Source organism: Notamacropus eugenii, chromosome 7 (assembly GCF_028372415.1).
Source record: "Notamacropus eugenii isolate mMacEug1 chromosome 7, mMacEug1.pri_v2, whole genome shotgun sequence".
Classification (NCBI taxonomy): Eukaryota; Metazoa; Chordata; class Mammalia; order Diprotodontia; family Macropodidae; genus Notamacropus; species Notamacropus eugenii.
Genome location: NC_092878.1, coordinates 52,699,693 through 52,720,108, shown reverse-complemented (window position 1 = coordinate 52,720,108; position 20,416 = coordinate 52,699,693). Strand labels below are relative to the sequence as shown.

Below are 20,416 nucleotides of genomic sequence, written 5' to 3'. Positions count from 1 at the left end.
ATTGTATGCTTTGGTCTGAATTTAGACACCACCAGTTCTTTCTTTGAGGTAGATAGCATTTTCATCCTGAGTCCTTTGGAATTATCTTAGATTATTGTATTTCTGGCAAGAGATAAGTCATTCCCTGTTGATCATCATATAGTATTGCTGTCTCTGTGTACAGTGTTCTGCTGGTTCTGCTCTCTTCACTTTGCATCAGTTCATATAAGTCTTTCCTATTTTTTCTGAAATCAGCCTGCTCATCATTTCTTGTAGCACAGTAATATTCTATTACAATCATATACATGTAGATATGATCATAAGTTGTTCAGCCATTCCCCAATTGATGGATGTCCCCTCAATTTCTAACTCTTTGCCACTAGAAAAAGAGCTGCTATAAATATTTTTGGCACAAATAGACCCTTTGCCCTTTTCGTTGCTGTTGTTCAGTTAAGGCCATGTCTGACTCTTTGTGATCACATTTGGTTGTTTCTGGCAAAGATATTGAAGTGGTTTGCTATTTCCTTTTCCAGGTCATTTTACAGATGAAGAAACTGAGTCAAACAGGGTTAAGTGACTTCCCCAGTCACTTATTATATTTTATAGTAGGTAATAAGTGTCTGAGGTCAGATGTGAATACAGGTCTTCCTCACTCCAGGCTCAGCACTCTATCTACCTCACCACTTAGCTGCCTCAGCAAATCTTGACATACTATGTAAATACTAGTGAGTTTTAGTTTTTTTGCGTTTGTTTTTACTACCAAGACCTTATAGGCTATGTTATAATCATGTCTCATTTGCTAAAGTGACAAAATTTAAAAAAGAAAGAAGAGAAATAAAAATCAAAGAATCATAGGCTTGCTCAAGGCAGGGTGGATTCAAAAGAAGAACTTGCATGGGCCTCAGTTTTTCAGCTGTGAAATAGATAACTTCCAATGTTGAGAGGCAGTATGTCATAGGGGACAGGCACTACAGTTGTGGTCAAAGCTCATCTCAGATACTTAATAGTAATGTGACCCTGGGTGAGTCACTGAACCTTGTCCATCACTTGGGGAATAAATGATGCAGTGAAGGGGGAGGTTTCAGAGAAACACAAAGACTTGTGTGAAGTGATGCAGAATGAAGTGCAGGAAATCAGTTTATACAAGGAGAACAATATAGTAAAGACAAACAACTTTGAAATATTTAAGAACTTTGATCAGTGTAATGGTCAAACATGATTTCATAGGATTCATGATGAAACATCCTACCAACCTCCTGATAGATGAGACTTGAAGTGCAGAATGAAATGTATATGCATAAGCATGTATTTATATATTTTTTCTTTTAAACATGATCAGTACAGAACTTTGGATGGTTGAGCATACTTGTTTGCAATGAGTTTTTAAAAGTTCTCTTTTGAGGGAAGGGATGAGGTAAGAGAAGGGGCAGATTTTTCCTGATTGAAAAAATAACATTTTGAAAAAAAAAAAAAAGAAAGTGACAGATATCTGAACAATTCAGCTTAGGTCAAAGGCTGTGTGATGCCAAGGACTAGGCTGAGCTTGAGAGATTCACTGTGGGTCTTTCTTGCTCAGATCCTTCAAACTGATGGCAGATGTTCTAGTTGCCCCTTTCAAGTCCATTCCCTGACTTTTATCCTTTTCTCTTTGAATTCTCTTTAGCCTATGCTACCTACCTCCTGGCAGCCTGTATCCTGGATTTCCAGAGAACCCTGGTTTTGTTTGTCCTCACCTGTTTGGGCCTCTTCTTGTTGGCTTACAGTCTCATTAAAAGGCATTTTGGGAAGAAATTGTTGAGATATGGGAAGCCCTTTGGAAATTCTCAGCTGAGGCTTTGGCTACAATGGTGAGTGAGAAGAGAGCTTCAGTGGCCGGTTGCCCACAGTTTTGCTGTCCTTGAGCTTCTGTTACTCCAAATTCTGGAATTTTTTTGCTCATCTCTTTCTCTGTCTCTGTCTCTGTCTCTCTCTGTCTCTCTGTCTCTGTCTCTGTCTCTCTGTATCTCTGTCTGTCTGTCTTTCTCTCTCTCTCTCTCTCTCTCTGTATCTCCTCTGAGAGATTATTGGTAGATTCACTGGGGTCATTGGGTTTAGCTCTGCCCCTTGCATCCACGTAGGTTAGCATGCCTGAAGGGCATAATGATATTTCAGGGAAGGAAATAAATTGGCTCACCATTCCAATGTCCATATCAGGAACAAGACAATCCAATGCAATGAAGTAATTAGACAACGAACAGAAAACCTTTGGATGGGTCGTTACTCTGTTTACTGTGCTGATATCATCCTGTTCTAGAAATTCCATATCTTCTCCATATTCCTGCATCATATGCACAGACTTCCTGAGACTATTGAGAGTGCTCACAGATCTGCCCTTTACAATTCTAGAATTTCTAGCAGCAGACTTATTGCTTAACCAGTGAGGAATGGGACATCATTTCCAACAATATATTTGTGGTCTTTTGGAAACAGTAATGTGCCAATTCTGAGACTCCTCCTGTTTTTGGATATTCCCTGTTCTCTTAGAGTTGTTCAATGGAAAGCCCAGGGATAAGGGGCCAATGAGAATTTACATTAGCCTGAATCTGTGTAAATACATCATTGGGAGATACTATGATACAAAAGAAAGGATGATGATTTGAAATCAGAGTATGTGGTTTGAATGCTGGCTCTGAAGATTATAACCTATGTGATCCTGGGCAAAGCACTTACATTTCTCTTGACCTCAGTTTCCTCATCTGTAAAATGAGCAAATTAGACTAGATGATGTCAAAGACCCACTACTAAATCAATGATCCTTTCAACTCCACTCTGAGTCCCTGAGGTAGGTGGCATTATAGCAGATCCAGGCAAAGAGAGAATTTTTCTATTAGGTTAAATAAGATAATGTACATCAAGGGATGTGTAAACCTGAAAGCATCCTATGTGTCAACTAGTATTATTATTTTTAAAAATAGTAATAATATACTATAGCTATCATTTATATTTGTACTTTCAAGTCTGTCAAATGTATTACACGTTATCCCATTGGAATAAGAAGAATGGAAGAGGGACTGCTTTGGAGTCAGGAAGACCTGAGTTCAAGGTTTGCCCATGCCACTTATTGACTTGTATGACCATGGGGAAGCACCCTCTCAATATCTGGGGCAACTCTATAACATTGTATATTACAGACAAGTTACCAAGTTGCACTGGCAGAGGGAGTGTGTACACTCAGATTTCCCCACACCAGTGAAAGCACAGGCCCCTTCAAAAAGTATTATTAGTAATTGTGAGAAATTATACATCTCTAAATTGTGTTAAACCAACAATGATTTTGGAAATGGTTTTTATTTGCTGATTGTAGGGGGTTTTCATTGAGAATAATTATGTTCAAGACTTCACTACTGTGCCTGAAATACCCTTTTATCTCTGACCTATTCCAGTGAATAATATCCTCTCTTACTTTCTCTTTTCAGGGGTCTAATGGTGGTTGCCTTGGTTGGCCTCATCCTGTGGCTGGTCCTCGACACTGCCAGAAGGCCAAGGCAGCTTACTTCTTTTGCTGGAATCTGTATGTTCATTATGATTCTCTTTGTCTGCTCCAAACACCATTTTGCAGTAAGTCTTGGGTTTATATATAAGGCTAAGAAAGTTACCTCAGTGACTTCCTATTTAATCACTGGGAGACCCTTCAGGTTGCTTCAGTGAAGGTGATGTGAACTCTGACTACTTGGCCATAGAACCAATACTGAATCAAGAAATAAGTTGGTGTGAGGTGGGGAGTCAGCAGGGAGATAAGCAGTGTCAGGGAGCCTTATGGAATCCAGCCCAGTTCTTCTTTGATCAGGAGGAGCCAGGAAGACTTAAGTATTTGGGAGTGCTTGGGAATTTAAAAAATAAATCAGACAACTCAAATGCATGGACCAGAAAACTTTATGGTTAAAAAAAACAGTGTATGGCATGAGCAGAATCTTTCTGGCTAGATTCCTAAAGGACAGCAGATTTTCATACCGTCTATCTGAAAGTACAATTTGTACATACTTATGAAATATCAGAAATATAATTTTATTATGCAAACTTAGCAAACCTTTGTTTTTAAAAGTTGTCTCATAGTCTCTTTCAATGCCTGGTTCTGGAATGACCCCAATTCAAGCCCAGGGAATAGTTCCTGGGATCCCAGAGGCTCTGGATGGGTGTCATCTAACCATTAACCATGATTTCTGAAATTATTCAGGTTAGTTACCTCTGTGTTTTTCTGCATGGCATTAGACTGCTAGCGAGACCTCAGGCTGTATCTAAAATCTCAGGTTGCCTTCAGTAATGGATCAGCTATGACATTTGGAATGATATACAAGTATAATAGGCTCCCTTAAGAGGTGGTTCCCCTTTCTTGGAGGTCTTCAGGTAGAGGCTGGATGACCACTTGAGTATGTTGTAGTGTAGAAATTAGAGTAGATGCCTATTGGGGTTCCCTCAAACTCTCAATAAGGGGAAAATTATATTTATATATTGCTTAAAGGTTTAAAAAGGACTTTATGTATGTTTTAAAAATAATTATATTTTAACATTAATTTTTTAAAACATTGAGCTTCCTGTTATCTCCCACCGGGCCGCCCCTTCCCCACCCATTGCCAAAGTAAGAAATATGATATCAATTATATGTGTGAATTCATACAAAACATTTTCACATTAGCCATTTTGAAAAAAAACCATGAAAAAATAAAGTGAAAAAAGCATGCTTCAATCGGCAGTGACAGTTTTGATTCTTCCTTTGGGTGTAGATAACATTTTTCTTCAAGATTTCTTTGGAATTGTTTTCGATGATTATACTGATTAAAGTAGCTAAGTCTCTTACACTCCTTTGATCCTTACAACCAGTCTGTGAAGTAGGTGCTATTATTATCTCCATGTTACAGATGGGGAGACTGAGACAGGGAGGTATTGCCCAGGGTCGTATAGCTAGTAAGTGTCTCAGGAAGGAGTCATACTGAGGTCTTCTTGACTCCAAGTTCCATCTCTTTTCACTGTGCCATTTAGCTGCTTCTTCTTAAACCCAGGTGTCCTTGGGGCTGTGTTTTGGGGTCTTATGATGGAATTTGCTCTTGGCATCTTGGTCATTCAAACTGATCCTGGATTTGCTGCATTTCAATGGCTTGGTCAACAGGTTCAGGTATAGGAAGTTGAGCTTTAGGTTCTGTTGTGCCTCAGGATTCTGGAAAGAGAGGGGTTGAGAGAAGGGAGAAAGGGAAATTCAGATCCTATCCTGAGTACAAGGGAAAGAGCTCAAGGGAGGAGATCCAAATACACGAGGAGTTTGCAAATGAAGTATGAATAAAGTCATGAGACAGACAAGGAGATGAGTGGAGCCAAGATGGTGGAGTAAGAGCCAACACTTTTGCTTAGATATCCCAGCACACCCCCTCTACAACAAACATAAAACACACCAAACAATTCTGATCAGGAAAGTCAAGATAGACTGGGAGGATTTTCTTTTACTCCCTCCCAATGCCAAGGACAAAGGTCACTGGCTCAGATCTTTAAATGGCAGGACCAGGTCAGTGACATCTGTTTTACTCTGTGAACGTGGATTGTTTTACCAAGGAACTCAGAGCCTGATAATTCACCAAAGGCCCTGAAAGTCTCCCCATGGGCAGAGGCTAGAAAGGAAAGTCCATTGTACTTGGTAGCTAGGCAGGTGACCTACAGCATGTGTTTCCTGGCCAGAGAGCATGAGTCCACAACATCAGACTGGTGGTCACTGGACACATCCCTGAAAGGCAGCTGACCACATAGCAGCCTCCCAATAGTCTCAGATATGACCCCATTGTAAAGAAGTCCAATAGCAATATTTGGATGTTGTACGCATACCACAGGAAGGGGGATTATTAACATTGTCACAGGCCTTGACTGGGCCCTGCTTTGAGTCACCACAATAAGCCTCCCAATTGTGTGACCCATGAGCACAAGCAGAGTTTAGTGGTGGGTATGATTCATCTTTTGCCTCATGACTCTTCCTTATCTCTGCCTTGTTTTTCTTTCCCTTTAGGTTTTCATCAGTTACACAGTGGCTGGCTCTAGTTTTGGGAATGTTCTCATCAATGATGTTTTTGCCTTTCAGGTGGCACCTTTCTTTGTGGGTGGAAATGGGGAATAGATGGATAGTGGCTGAGCCAGTGTGTGTGTGTGTGTGTGTGTGTGTGTGTGTGTGTGTGTGTGTGTGTGTGTGTGCGTGCGCGTGTGTGTGTGTGTGTGGTGCAAAAATGACTTTTCACAACAAATTTTAGTTTTGACCATGTTGAAGCCATCACAGTCATGAAGAAAGTGAACTAATGAACTGTCCTATGAAGTCAGGCTTGCAAAGTCAATCTGGCAGTATGATCTTCCTTGGATTTCAATAGGTGCAGCAGGGATCTTAAGCCCTCAATCACTAAGTTCTTACTCTGTGCCAAGTAATGTGCAAAGTGCTAGAATTATAGGCAGGAAAAGTGAAACAACCCTTGCTATCCAGAAAGTTCACTGTCCAGTTGAGGGAGATAAGACAAAACATAGCTAAACTACAGAGGTTTATAGTAGGGCAGATGGCAAGACCCAGGTATCTTTAGGTCAGATGGCAGTGCCAGGGGACTACATGGTACAGAAGCAGAGTATAGGGTAAGGCTTGGGGGACCTTGGGAGGCAAGAGCAAGGGCAATAGGTAAGGCCTGGAGATCTTCCATATCACTGAAAGAAATAGAGTTGTTGACTTGCATCTCATTCAAATCTGGTATGCACTCAAGCAGTAAGAGTAGGTAGGGGCTGCATCCCATAAGAGTTTTGGGGTTAGGGAAAGTGCTGGGGAGGAGGATGAGGAAAGACAAAAGGGGAAATGGCACCCTTGGGTTTCCTTTGATGGCCATCACCTTCAGAAATTAGATTTATTTTCTGTGAGAAGTAAGATGCAAATAAGTTTGGTTCTGTGGGATTATAGACTCTGGTCATGAGATCACTCTTAGGGATCTTTGGAATCTAAACAGGTGGAGTCTCAGAGCTGAAATGTTTTAGAAAGTACTCAAGTCTGGGGTATAGGTGAACACATATAAATATATGCATGAATATATATGTATATACATATAAAATATATATATGAACATATATAGGCGAAGTAAAAATCAGTGCTTTGTCCTTCCAAGTAGCATTGGCACCAAGATGAATAAATTAGGCTGTTCTAGTTAATTAATTTTTAAAAAGAAATTATTTTGCTCAATTGGCTTTTTCTCTTGTTTAAAGCATTAGATACTCCCAATAAAAAATGTGGCTGATTCATCTAACTGAACCAATCTGTCCTCCCCACCCCAACACACACCCTCAATAATAGCTCGTAATTATATGGCACTTTTAAAGTGTTCAAAGTAGTTTACATGGGGTTATCTTTTTTATTTTCGTAACAACCCTTGACCTTTCTTGGCTCTGATTTCCTCATCTGTGAAATGGGGGAGTGCGGGGTGGGGGGGAAATCTACTTCTTTCTTTCTTAGATTGCTTGGATTTTGCAAATTACCCTGGGCACCACAGCCACAGAGACCTTGAGTGTGGCAGGGGATGTATTTGTGGGTATGGTGAGCAACACATAATGTCTTGGTTTCTTTATAGTCATAGTTCAGTTTGATGTTCTTCAGCCAGATCCTTCACTTCCTTAGGGAGTATGGCTACTGATAGAGCTCCTTTGTATCCCAGGAATCTCAAAGCACTTCCTGGTTCAGGTATCATTTCTAACCCTAACTTACAAAAAGCTTCATGTTTTCTTGGCCTGTTGTAACATGCTGTTAAATTTGTTGGATCTTGAAATGGGTGGTTGCTGTATTGGCCACACTTATTCATTCTCCCACCATTTCATTTGCCCACAAACTTAGCCACTTTTCCATTTTTTTCAATTCCCTCATGCACTTTCTGGAAGTGCAACATTTGTGGAAGGCACAAACATTTACGAACACTTTCCTCCTTTTTGTGGACATAAGGAATCATTGATTCATTAACTCCAAACCCCTGGTAGACACTACTGTCTACCAGGATTCCAGCATGAAGTTATCTCCCACCTTTTTTTTCTCATTAAGTTGAATCACTGACTTTGCATGCTTGGGCTTAGAGCCAATGCACTTGCACTGTTTTTTAGGGACATAATTTCTTTTTTTTTTTTATTTTTTATTTATTTTTTATTTTTTTTATTTTTTTAATGTTAAACAATCACTGCCATACAATTGCGATTTTATCCCTCCCCACCCACCCCCCACTACCTCCCTCCCTCCCCATGACTGCATACAATTCTGTATAGATTCTACATATACTTTCCTATTGAGTATATTTTCACTATAGTCATGCTATGTAGTCAGACTAAGATAAATGAAAGAATCCGTATAACAAATCAGAACATGATACACAAACAGATACACATACACAAACATGATCTGCTACATTATGTGAGTGACTTCCATATTTCTCTCTCTGAGTGTGGAAGGCATTTTGCCTTGAGGTTAGGGACATAATTTCAACACAAAACTTGAGTTTTTAAAGTCAAACAATGAAAATATGCAACAAATGCAGTGGAGCTCTTTACAATGGTAGGATAAGCAAAATAAGTGGAGCCCCTAATAGGATACCAGCTCTTCCACAACTTATCCATCTTGCTCTCACCTTGAAGGTCTTTAGTAAAAAGTTAATGATAACAGTTTTTCTGTTGCATAGGGTATAAGAATTTACAAGAGTTCAAGCCTCTTTCATATAGGCAGTTGTGTGTGTGTGTTTGTCCTTCATTGCCAAAGAAGACCATGCCATCAGAGAAGTAATGACATGACTTGCACTTGACTTTGTTTTGAGTGAAGGAGGGCTGTTCAGGTCACCAGCCTCACTTATCCACAGAGCCATCTGAATCCAGTGATCAGATATTCATCATGATGACTGGAGATGACCGAGGAAGAGGCAATTGGAGTTAAGTGACTTGCCCAAGGTCACACAGCTAGTGAGTGTCAAGTGTCTGAGGTGAGATTCCTCCTGAGTCCTGCACTGGTATTCTATCCACTGCACCACCTAGCTGCTCAAAGGATAGATGGAAAAGTGAGCATGGGAGTTCAGTCTTAAGAGATTCCCTTGGCTCTGTATACTATTGTCTTCGTGACTGGTTTTGTAAGAAGTTTCTTATCTGTCTTGTCCTCCCTTGAACAGAAAGGCACCCTGTGCCTATCTCTCTTGGACTTTGAAGGAAGTAGTAGAAATCATCTGATCAGCCAATTTCTTTTCTTGACTTTGGAACAGGTCTGATCTGAGTGAGTTATCCTGGTTTTTCAAATAGAAGATCATTCCTAGTCCCAACATCTACAGAAAAGTAGATCTCACTAATCTTAACTTGATTCATTCTTACTGACAGGCTAGGTAGGACATAGAGTGCTGGACGTGAAGTCAAGAAGACTTCTGAACCTCAGACACTTTCTATGTGTATGACCCTGGGCAAGTCACTAAACTGCTCTTTGCCTTAGTTTATTCATCTATATCATAGGGATAATAAGCATCTGCCTCCAAAGGTTGTTGTGAGGATCAGTGAGATAGGATTTGTAAAATGCTTTGCAAACCTTAAACCAGTATAAAAATGGCATTATTATTATTATTTCCAGTAAGATATCATCTCCTTTTTTGTTTAACTTTAAGAAGTCAGCCTAACTTTCCAAGTATGAATAACTATTGCACGTTGAAATGCTGAGTGGAAAATGCCTATGAAGTAATTCTTGGTTTCAAATAAATATTTTTTAATCATAAAAAAATCACTCCATGCTCATGTTTTTTAGTTATTTTTAATGTAAGTTGATGCTGTTTTGAAATTAAAGCCATCGTCTACTTCTCATAAAATAAAATGATACAATTTCTCCATCACTATTATAAAATAACATTTACCTTATTGTCTTACACTGATATATCCTTATAATCTTTTTGCCATGCCCCCTCATTTGACCACTGTTCTCCTCCCATAGCAACCTCGAATTTTGCCCTTGGGTTTCCTACCTCTAATAGGTGAGCTTTTGCCTTGTATTACAGGGAAGCAAGCCTGTAAGATATTTCCTGATTATTAAAAAAATCAGTTTGTTTTAATCGTTTTATGATGGGCGTCCTAAGATAGCAACTAATCCTTCATAACAGATAAAAACACTTAGTTGGATGATCTGTTTATTGCAGAGGTTCTGCCCTTTGTTGTGAAATTTATTTCAGATTTGGATGTTCTTTTTAATTTCAAATCAGCAGTTTCTTTGAGGTTTGAACTTTTCTCTATGAATTGCTCAAAATAAGCCTTGACTTTTTATATGTACAGTTTTTTTATTTTTAAAAAGAATGCTTAGCTTTGCTGGGAAATTGATTTTGCCATAAATTCTAATGCTTTCTAACTTTTTATATGGTACAGGTTTGTGTCTTCTATTATTTCTTATTTTTTTACAATAAACTTGTGAAATATAAAATGGTATTTTTTGATATGTGATGACATTTTTCTTGATTGTTTGCAGGATTATCCCTTTCTTGTAGTAGTTTTGAAGCTTAACAATGATATGCCAAAGTGAATTGAATTTTTGGTTTCTCCTTACCAATATCCTATGAATTTTATTTATTTTTAATCTTTGACCTTGATTTCTACATTTTTTGAACATTTTCTTGTATAACTTCCTGAAATATGATGATTCATTTCTTCTTCACATTTTTCAGGGACCTCAATGAATCTTAAATTTTTTCTGCTTGATCCCTTTTCCAGATCCATCACTGTCACCAGCAGTGCTTCCAAATCTTTTTCCAATTTGAGGTTTTCAGAGTTTGCTTTTTCTATTTTCTGTTGTTTCTATTAGTTTTTTAGTAAAAAAAAATGTGATTTTTCATCAGTTTCATTTTCAGATACATAGTTTCCAGGCATACTTCTAAACCACATTCCTTGGATACATCTATTTCTATCTTTATTTCTTTTCATAATTTTTTCTTTTTACTAATTCTATTTCTTCCCTAATTCCTTCAGTGTGTCTTTTTTTCACTTATTGTATTCTAGCTTTGTTTCTGATAATCCTGTCAATGTTATTTCAATATCTTTTCCTTTTAGTCTTTTTTGTCTGTTTCTTTTAATTTATAATACAGGATATCACAAAAGCCTTAGAGAAGTTTTAATCCTGCTTAATTTTAAGAGACTTAACTTATTGGACAACCTGTATTTTCTCATTGTGTTAGAGGGTTTTTTTGGTTCATCAAGTTACTGGTAAATTTTTGCATTTCATTTTAAAGATTTTGATTGTTTTCTTTTTCTTGTGTTTCTATTGCTGCTTTTAAGGGAAATATTGATGAAGTAGGCTTCCTTGTGAACTCTATCGTTTTTCTGTCAGTCTCTATGTCGCTATATCCACGAGTATCTCTGTTTAATTTTAGTTTCCACCCATCCTCAGTTTTCACTCATGTCTCAAGTACAATAAAAAAATTACTTGGGTTTTCATAGGTTTTTCTATGTTTATTTATTTATTTGTTATTTATTCACAAACATTTATATTTGTCCAAACTTTTTAATCATTCATGACTAAGTCTTCTCCCCTTCTGTTTCTCCTTTCTTCTCTTTCTTCTCTTTCACAAGCATTTAAGGATCATCTTCTATGTGCTTCATTCACAGAAACTTTAGGAAATGTCAGTATGTGGTTGGTATTCAATACATGCTTCTGGGTGAATAACTGGATAATAGGAGTAGTGTCTCATCCAATGGCATAGAGTTGATGACAAGATAGACTTTAGTTGTAGGTTTCTATTCTTTTATTTTTTTATTTTTTAATGTTTAACAATCACTGCCATACAATTGCGATTTTATCCCCCCCACACCTACCCCCCACTGCCCCTCTCCCTCCCCACAACTGCATACAATTCTGTATAGGTTCTACATATACTTTCCTATTGAATATATTTTCACTATAGTCATGCTATGTAGTTGAACTAAAATAAATGGAAGAAATCATATAACAAATCAAAACATGATACACAAAAACATGCACATACACAAACATGATCTGCTACATTCTGCGAATGACTTCCATATTTCTTTCTCTGAGTGTGGAAGGCATTTTGCCTTAGAGAACCACCATTGGGATTTTTTTTTTTTAATAAGTTCTTGCATTATTATGAAATTCCAAGTCTACCAGAAAAAACTCTCGCACACTGTGGTCATTGCTGTGCACAAAGTTATCCTGGTTCTGCTCCTTTCACTCAGCATCAGATTATATAAGTCCTTCCAGGCCTCTCTGAAGTCTTCTTGTTCATCATTTCTTATGGCGCAATACTACTCCATTACATTCATGTACCATAATTTATTCAGCCATTCCCCAATTGATGGACATCCCCTTGACTTCCAGTTTTTGGCAACTACAAAGAATGCAGCTATAAATATTTTTGTACATGTGGGACCCTTTCCCATTTTTATGATCTCTTGGGGTTACAGTCCTAGTAGCGATATTGCTGGGTCAAAGGGTATGCACATTTTTGTAGCCCTTTGGGCATAGTTCCAAATTGCTCTCCAGAATGGTTGGATGTGCTCGCAGCTCCACCAACAATGAATTAGTGTTCCAACTCTCCCACATCCTCTCCAGCATTTATCATTTTCTTGTTCTGTCATGTTTTCCAATCTTATAGGTATGATGTGGTACCTCAGAGTTGTTTTGATTTGCATCTCTCTAATCAAAAGTGATTTAGAGCATTTTTTCATATGGTTATAGATATCTTTAATTTCTTCTTCTGAAAATTGCCTGTTCATATCCTTTGACCATTTATCAATTGGGGCATGACTTGTATGATTATACATTTGAGTCAGTTCTCTATATATTCTAGAAATGAGGCCTTTATCCCCGAGCTTAGCTGTAAAAATTCTTTCCCAATTTACTACATCCCTCCGGATTTTGGTTGCATTGGGTTTGGTTGTGCAAAAACTTCTCAGTTTAATGTAATCAAAATTATCCATTTTGCATTTCATAATGCTTTCTATCTCTTCTTTAGTAAAGAATTCTTCCCTTCTCCATAAATCTGATAAATATACTATTTCTTGCTTCTCCAGTTTATTCATGGTATCAATCTTTATACCTAAATCATGTACCCATTTGGACTTTATTCTTGTGTACGGTGTCAGGTATGGGTCTATGCCTAATTTCCGCCACAGTGTTATCCAGTTTTCCCAGCAATTTTTGTCAAACAGTGAGTTCTTATCCCAGAAGCTGGGGTCCTTGGGTTTATCAAACAGAAGGTTGCTATATTCCTTGCCTACTGTGTCTTGAGTGCCAAGTCTATTCCACTTGTCTACCTCTCTGTTTCTTAATAGGTTTCTATTCTTCATTCATCTATTCGGCATCCAACGAACATTTATTTATTCATTTATTCATTCATTCATTCATTCATTTATTCATTCATTCATTCATTCATTTATTTATTTATGTTTATTTATTTTTAGTTTTTAGCATTCATTTCCACAAAATTTTGAGTTCCAAATTTTCTCCCCATCTCTCCCCTCCCCTCCCCTCCCTCTCCCCCTGCATTCTGATTAGTCCTTCCCCCAATCTGCCCTACCTTCTATCACATCCCTCCCTTCCCTTATCCCCATCTTGTCTCTTTCCTTATAGGGCAAGATAGATTTCTATACCTCATTACCTGTTTTTCTTATTTCCCAGTTGTATGCAAAAACAATTTCTCAACATTCATTCCTAAAACTTTGAGTTCCATCTTCTCTCCCTTCCTCCCTCCCCACCCATCCCCACTGAGAAGGCAAGCAATTCAATGTAGGCTATATACATGTAGCTTTGTAAAAGACTTCCATAATAGTCATGTTTTATAAGACTAACTATATTTCCCTCCATCCTATCCTGCCCCCCATTTATTCTGTTCTCTCTTTTGACCTTGTCCCTCCCCAAAAGTGTTTACTTCTAATTACTCCCTCCTCCCATTTGCCCTCCCTTCCATCATCCCCATCACCCTCCTTAGCCCCTTCTCTCCTGCTTTCCTGTAGTGGAAGATAGATTTTCATACCAAATTGAGTATGGATATTATTCCCTCTGTAAGCCAAATGTGATGAAAGTAAACTTCACTTTTTCCCTCTCACCTTCTTCCTTTCCCCCTCCTTTGAAAAAGCTTTTTCTTGCCTCTTTTATGAGAGGTAGCTTGCCCCATTCCATTTCTCCCTTTCTCCTCCCAATATATTCCTTCCTCACCCCTTAATTTTATTTTTTTGGATATTATCCCTTCCTATTCAACTCACCCTGTGCTCTCTCTCTCTCTCTCTCTCTCTCTCTCTCTCTCTCTCTCTCTCTCTCTCTGTCTGTCTGTCTCTCTCTGTCTCTGTGTGTGTGTGTGTGTGTGTGTGTGTGTGTGTATGTATAATCCCTCCAACTATCTAAATACTGAGAAAAGTTTCAAGAGTTACAAATATGGTTTTTCCATGTAGGAATGTAAACAGGTCAGCTTTAATAAGTCCCTTAGGATTTCTCTTTCTTGTTTACCTTTTCATTCTTTCCTTGACTCTTGTGTTTGAAAGTCAAATTTTCTATTCAGTTCTGGTCTTTTCGTCAAGAATGCTTGAAAGTCCTCTATTTCAATGAATGATCATTTTTCCCCCTGAAGTATACTCAGTTTTGCTGGGTAGGTAATTCTTGGTTTTAATCCTAATTCCTTTCACTTCTGGAATATCATATTCCAAGCCCTTTGATCACTTAATGTAGAAGCTGCTAGATGTTGTGTTATCCTGATTGTATTTCCACAATACTCAATTGTTTCTTTCTAATTGCTTGCAATATTTTCTCTTTGACCTGGAAACTCTGGAATTTGGCTGCAATATTCTTCGGAATTTTTCTTTTTGGATCTCTTTCAGGAGGTGATTGGTGGATTTTTTCAATATTTATTTTACCCTCTGGTTCTAGAATATCAGGGCAGTTTTCCTTGATAATTTCATGAAAGATGATGCCTAGGATTTTTTTTTTGATTATGGCTTTCAGGTACTCCCATAATTTTAATATTGTCTCTCCTGGATCTGTTTTACAGGTCAGATGTTTTTCCAGTGAGATATTTCACATTGTCTTCTATTTTTTCATTCTTTTGGTTTTCTTTTGTTATTCCTTGTTTTCTCATAAAGTCATTAGCTTCCATCTGCTCCATTCTAATTTTTAAAGAACTATTTTATACTTCAGTGAGCTTTTGAACCTCCTTTTCCATTTGGCTAATTCTACTTTTTAAAGCATTCTTCTCCTCATTGACTTTTTGTACCTCTTTTGCCAATTGAGTTAGCCTATTTTTAAAGGTGTTATTTTCTTCAACATTTTTTTGGGGTCTCTTTTAGCAAACTGTTGACTCACTTTTCTTGAATTTCTTGCATCATTCTCATTTCTCTTCCCAATTTTTCCTCCACCTCTCTTACTTGATTTTCAAAATCCTTTTTGAGCTTTTCCATGGCCTGAGACCATTGCATATTTATTTTGGAGGTTTTGGATGCAGAAGCCTTGACTTTTATGTCTTCCACTAATGGTATGCATTTTTCTTCCTCATCTGAAAGGATAGAAGAAAATACCTGTTCACCAAGAAAGTAACCTTCCATAGTCTTATTTTTTTTCCCTTTTTTGGGCATTTTCCCAGCCAGTTACTTGACTTTTGAATCCTTTGTCAAGAGGAGGGTATACTCTAGCGACCTGTAAATTCTCAGTTCCTCCAAGGTGGCATAATCAAGGGAGAGGAGTTTATTCCTCTCCTGGCCTGCACAGTGGTCTGGGACCAACCAACTTTTCTGCCCAGGATTTGTGAGTAGGATTCTCTCTCCACAACTGCCTCCAGCTCCACCATGCTAGTGTTCCTCCTCACCCCAGGGCCTCCACTCAGGGCTGAGATCCAGATCAGCTGCTCGATTCCCCAGGGTTTTTAGGTAGAAGTCTTCAAAAATGAATGCTGTTTCTACAGTGGCTGCTGCTGGCAGGGCCAGACTATGTTCCCTTCTCACCCAGGTGAAAAAAACTTTCTTACTGACCTTTGATACTATCTTTTGCATTTGTGGATTGTACAATCTGGGAACCACAGCTGCTGCTGGGGATTCTGCCCCGTAAGGCCTGCTTTGGACCTTTCCCTGCAGCACTGCATGGCCAAGGCTGAACTGCACTCTGCTATGAGCTCAATGGAATAGACCTTTTCTGTTGGCCTTCCAGGCTGTCTTGGGCTGGAAATCTCTTTCACTCTGACACTTTGTATCTTCTCCTGCTCTAGAATTTGTTTAGAGTCATTTTTTACAGGTATTTTATGGGCTATGGGGGAGAGCTTTTACAGGTCCATCCTTCTCCTCTGGCATCTTGGTTTTGCGCCTTCATGAACAGTTATTAAATGCCTAGTATGTACTTAGATGTGGTATGCTCAGAAGAAATATGAAAAATAATCTCTTCACCTAGGAGCTTATAACTTAGCAGTATAGAAACAGATATTTGTTGATTGATTGATTGGTCCTGTAGCACTTATTTTTGATACTAGTTCAGAGTCAGTTTCATTGAAGAGGGCTTTGAGTGTCCCCTAAAAATCTAAGGCAGCATAAGATCTAGGTTCATAGAACCATACATTTAGAGGTAGAAAGGACCTTAGGGGCTATCTTGGTGCAACTCTAACAGATGGAGACTGTTGTGCTAATGGAGCAAAAGTTGGCCCTCCAGGATCTCATACAATAACCCCAAGACTTTTGGGTCTTAGGTAAACATCTTAGTATTTGACAAACAACCTGAGGCAGTCACTGGGACATGTGTTTGTTAATGAAAGGGGAATGGTGAAAGTAATCACAACGTGAGCTTGCCACAAGTATGGAACTTACTGCTGCACAGCATATAAGGCTTGTACTTGCTAATAATAAACAGAGCTTGCAACATCTCTGTCTCTCACCTCATCACTGCATGCCTGAGATTGACATGTCCTGCGGGTCAGGGGTCTCTTTGCTGAGCCGGCCATAGCATCTGCCAGACATGACATCCTCAGAAGTCCATGCTGTTATGAGTGGAGGTTTTGCTGCCATTTTAGGCACTGTGTTGGGATCCTCCATCTCTTTTGGGGTAGGTATTGATCACTTAGCCCCTGCGTGAACCAGAATGCCATGCTCTCTTTCACAGAGGCTGTAGCCATTCCCCAGAGAAATTCTCCAAGGAGCTTTTCTGGTTTCAGACTCTTCCTACTCTTTTCATTTATGATGTATGCCTGGGCCCTAGGGAGCTTCAGCTAAGGTGCTTCAAGGTTCTAAGACCTTCCTGTATGAGAGTAATCACCTAGCAGGACGTCAGGAATGAACACACATTATGGAACAAGCAATTCAGACTTGAGTCTTGATGTACTGGGAGGACTTTGATTCTCTCCTGAGTATGATAACCCAATGAATATATCATCATGAACAAGAGATTGTCCTCTTGTACCCCAAATATTAACCTCCCAATATACCATTGGTTCTTCTTCTATGACCTAGAAGTCAATGGGGATAATAATATTTTCAGTACCTACTTCGTAAGGTTCTTGGGAGGCAAGTGCTTTCCAAACCTTGAAGAGCTTTCAAAATGTGAGTTGTTATTTTTATTTTTGTTGTCATTATTATCATGCTAGTTTCCCTTCTGCCATGTTTCTTGGTTGTTTTCAGTTTATTTATAGATAAAAAAATGCCCTGACCCTCAGGGAAATCCTTGGCATCAATTGGCAGGCATACTCGGTTTTTGCACAGACAGTGACCTTGAGATCTGACCTTTTAGATTGATCCTGCATCCTTGGTTTCAGCTTCTGTGATGGCTGCTCCTTGTGCTCTTGCCTTGTCTAAGCTCGTCTACCCAGAAGTGGAAGAATCCAAGTTCAAGAATAAGGAAGGAGTAAAACTCTTCCATGGGTGAGTCAATGAAACACACTACATGGGAGATTGTGGGGTAAGGGCCATGTATGGAGGCAGAAGAGAGATGTGAAATGGGGTTCCATGTCTCATCTAGCTAAGGAGCTGTGCCAAGAAGAGTCTGCCCTTTATTTCCTCATTACTGTTTCCAAATAATCCTTTGATTCCTTTCCTAATGTTGGCACATCTTCTGGCGTGTTGTCTCTGTACCTGAACAAAGTATTAATAAATACTTGTAGATTGATGGATTGATTGGTTCTGTAACATTTATTTCTGATACTGGTTCAGAGTCAGTCTCACTGAGGAGGTTTCTGAGTGCCCCTATCCTCCATGGAGCAAATTCAAAGCTACTTCCTCTGAGTGTAACCACCCCCCCCCCCCCACACACACACACAAGACACACACACACAGAATTGCCAGCACTGGGATAACTACAGCCCCACATTCTTTTTTACCTGTTATCTTTGATGACAATCACAGTTATCAGAAGAACATTCTAGAAGCTGCCAGCAGTGGAGCTATAGATTCTATAGGACTCATTGCTAACATTGCTGCCAACCTCATCGCCTTTTTGGCTGTGTTAGCCTTTATCAACGCTACCCTTTCCTGACTGGGTGTGTCCATCACAGTCCCTTTCAATGGAATGTGGTCAGATTGGTTATGTGCCTGTTCCCTTGATTCTGTACAACCTAAAGAGAAAACTGGAAGGATGGGAGAGATTGAGCCCTGGCTACAGGGGTAGATGTTCTTTCTTTTGGAGGCAACTGGGGCTAAGTGATTCACCCAGGGTCACACAGCCAGTAAGTGTCTGAGGTCATATTTGAACTCAGGCCCTCTTGACTTCAGGGCCAGTGTTCTCTCCACTGTGCCACCTAGCTGCCACTGGGATAGATATTCTTACCTGACCTTTGCCACTTATTTTTCCTTATCCTAGATAGACTCAAATTCTCATTCTCTCTTTCTCTCAGGTCATCTGTTCCTACATTCTACGGCCCATCATTTTCATGATGGGTGTGGATTGGGCAGACTGTCCAATGGTAGCTGAGATGCTGGGGATCAAGTTCTTTCTGAATGAATTTGTGGCCTATGAACAGTTGTCTCAGTACAAGAACAACCCTCTCTGGAATTGAGAAATGGGTTGGGGGTGAGAAGCAGTGGATTTCAGTAAGTGCTACATTCAGAGAAATATGAAACACTATAGGGTCCCAGCCAAGGCTACCCATGTGCAGAAAGCAACTGCCATGGGAAATGCTGGAGCAGGTTCCAGGTCCCTCTTCCAGGTTCCTAGGATGAGCCCTAAAATAAGCTGCAAGATGGTACTGACCAGCAAGGCAAATCCAGAAGTCTTAGGACCTTGAATTTTCTTGAGGCCTGTATTATTTCTCCTTCATCTTTTGTCATTTTTTACCCTCTATTCTAGCACTGAATCTTGACAGAGTGGTTGACTGGTCAGAGGGATAATGTTCTCGTGTTGTGGTAGTGTCACTCATTCTTCACTTAGAGTCTTAAACTAACTCTTTGGGTTTCCTTGATTTGTAATTTGATGCTCTCTCCCTCTCCCTCTTTCTCTCTCTCTCCCTCTGTCTCAGTGAAAACAACTTTAATATGTGTTTATATGTATGTATGTATGTCTGTGTTAACATTTATATAGCATCTCCTATGTACCAGGCACCGTGCTTTACAAATATTCTATCATTTGATCCTCACAACAAGTTAGGTGCTATTAATATCCTCATTTTACATGTGAGAAAACTAAAGCAAACAGAAGTTAAGTGACTTGCCCAGGGTCACACAACTAATAAGTGTCTGAGGCTGGATTTCAACTCAAGTGTTCCTGACTCCAGGCCTGGTACTCTATCTTTTAGGCCATAAACATGTACGTGTGTGTGTATATACATATATACATATATATATATAAGCAGTTTAGATATGCCACATATATACACTGTACATGTCTTTACATATATATATATGCATAGTTAGATGGCCTGTGTATATGTACATATACACACAAATTATACATATACACAATATGCCACACATACCCCCTATGTTTGTATATATGCATATATATCTGTATACATACAGCTAGATGGCCTGTGTATATGTATGTAGTACATACACTTATGTGTATACACACGTATACAAATATACATACATATACAAATATACACAGACATATATACATATATATATATACATACACATACACATACATGTGTCTAAAGTTCTTTTTTCTTCCAGGTGAGAGCAGAAGTCATCACAACTTTTGCACTGCGTGGATTTGCTAACTTTGTTTGATGGGGATCATATTAAGAGGCTTAAGTGAGTTACAGGAAATCCCTGTGTCTCTTGAAGGCTATAACCCAGGGCTTCAACAAGATGCTGAAAGCCTTGTAATTTGCAGCCTTGATACTACAAAGGCAGGTGCACCTAGGCAGAGAAATGACAGCTAAGATAAACCCACCCAACTGGAAATACCAGAGCAGCAGTTAGTTAAGGGGAGAGAAAAGTGGGCTAGGGAGATTTTTGTTTATCCTCGGAGATGTCAGACGTGAAGTCACAAGTC

General features: G+C 39.0%; 1 pseudogene; it reads left to right on the top strand.

Moving 5' to 3' along the window:
• LOC140514668 (sodium/nucleoside cotransporter 2-like) overlaps positions 1 to 20,416 on the top strand; it is a 40,600-nt pseudogene that overhangs the window by 9,441 nt on the left and 10,743 nt on the right.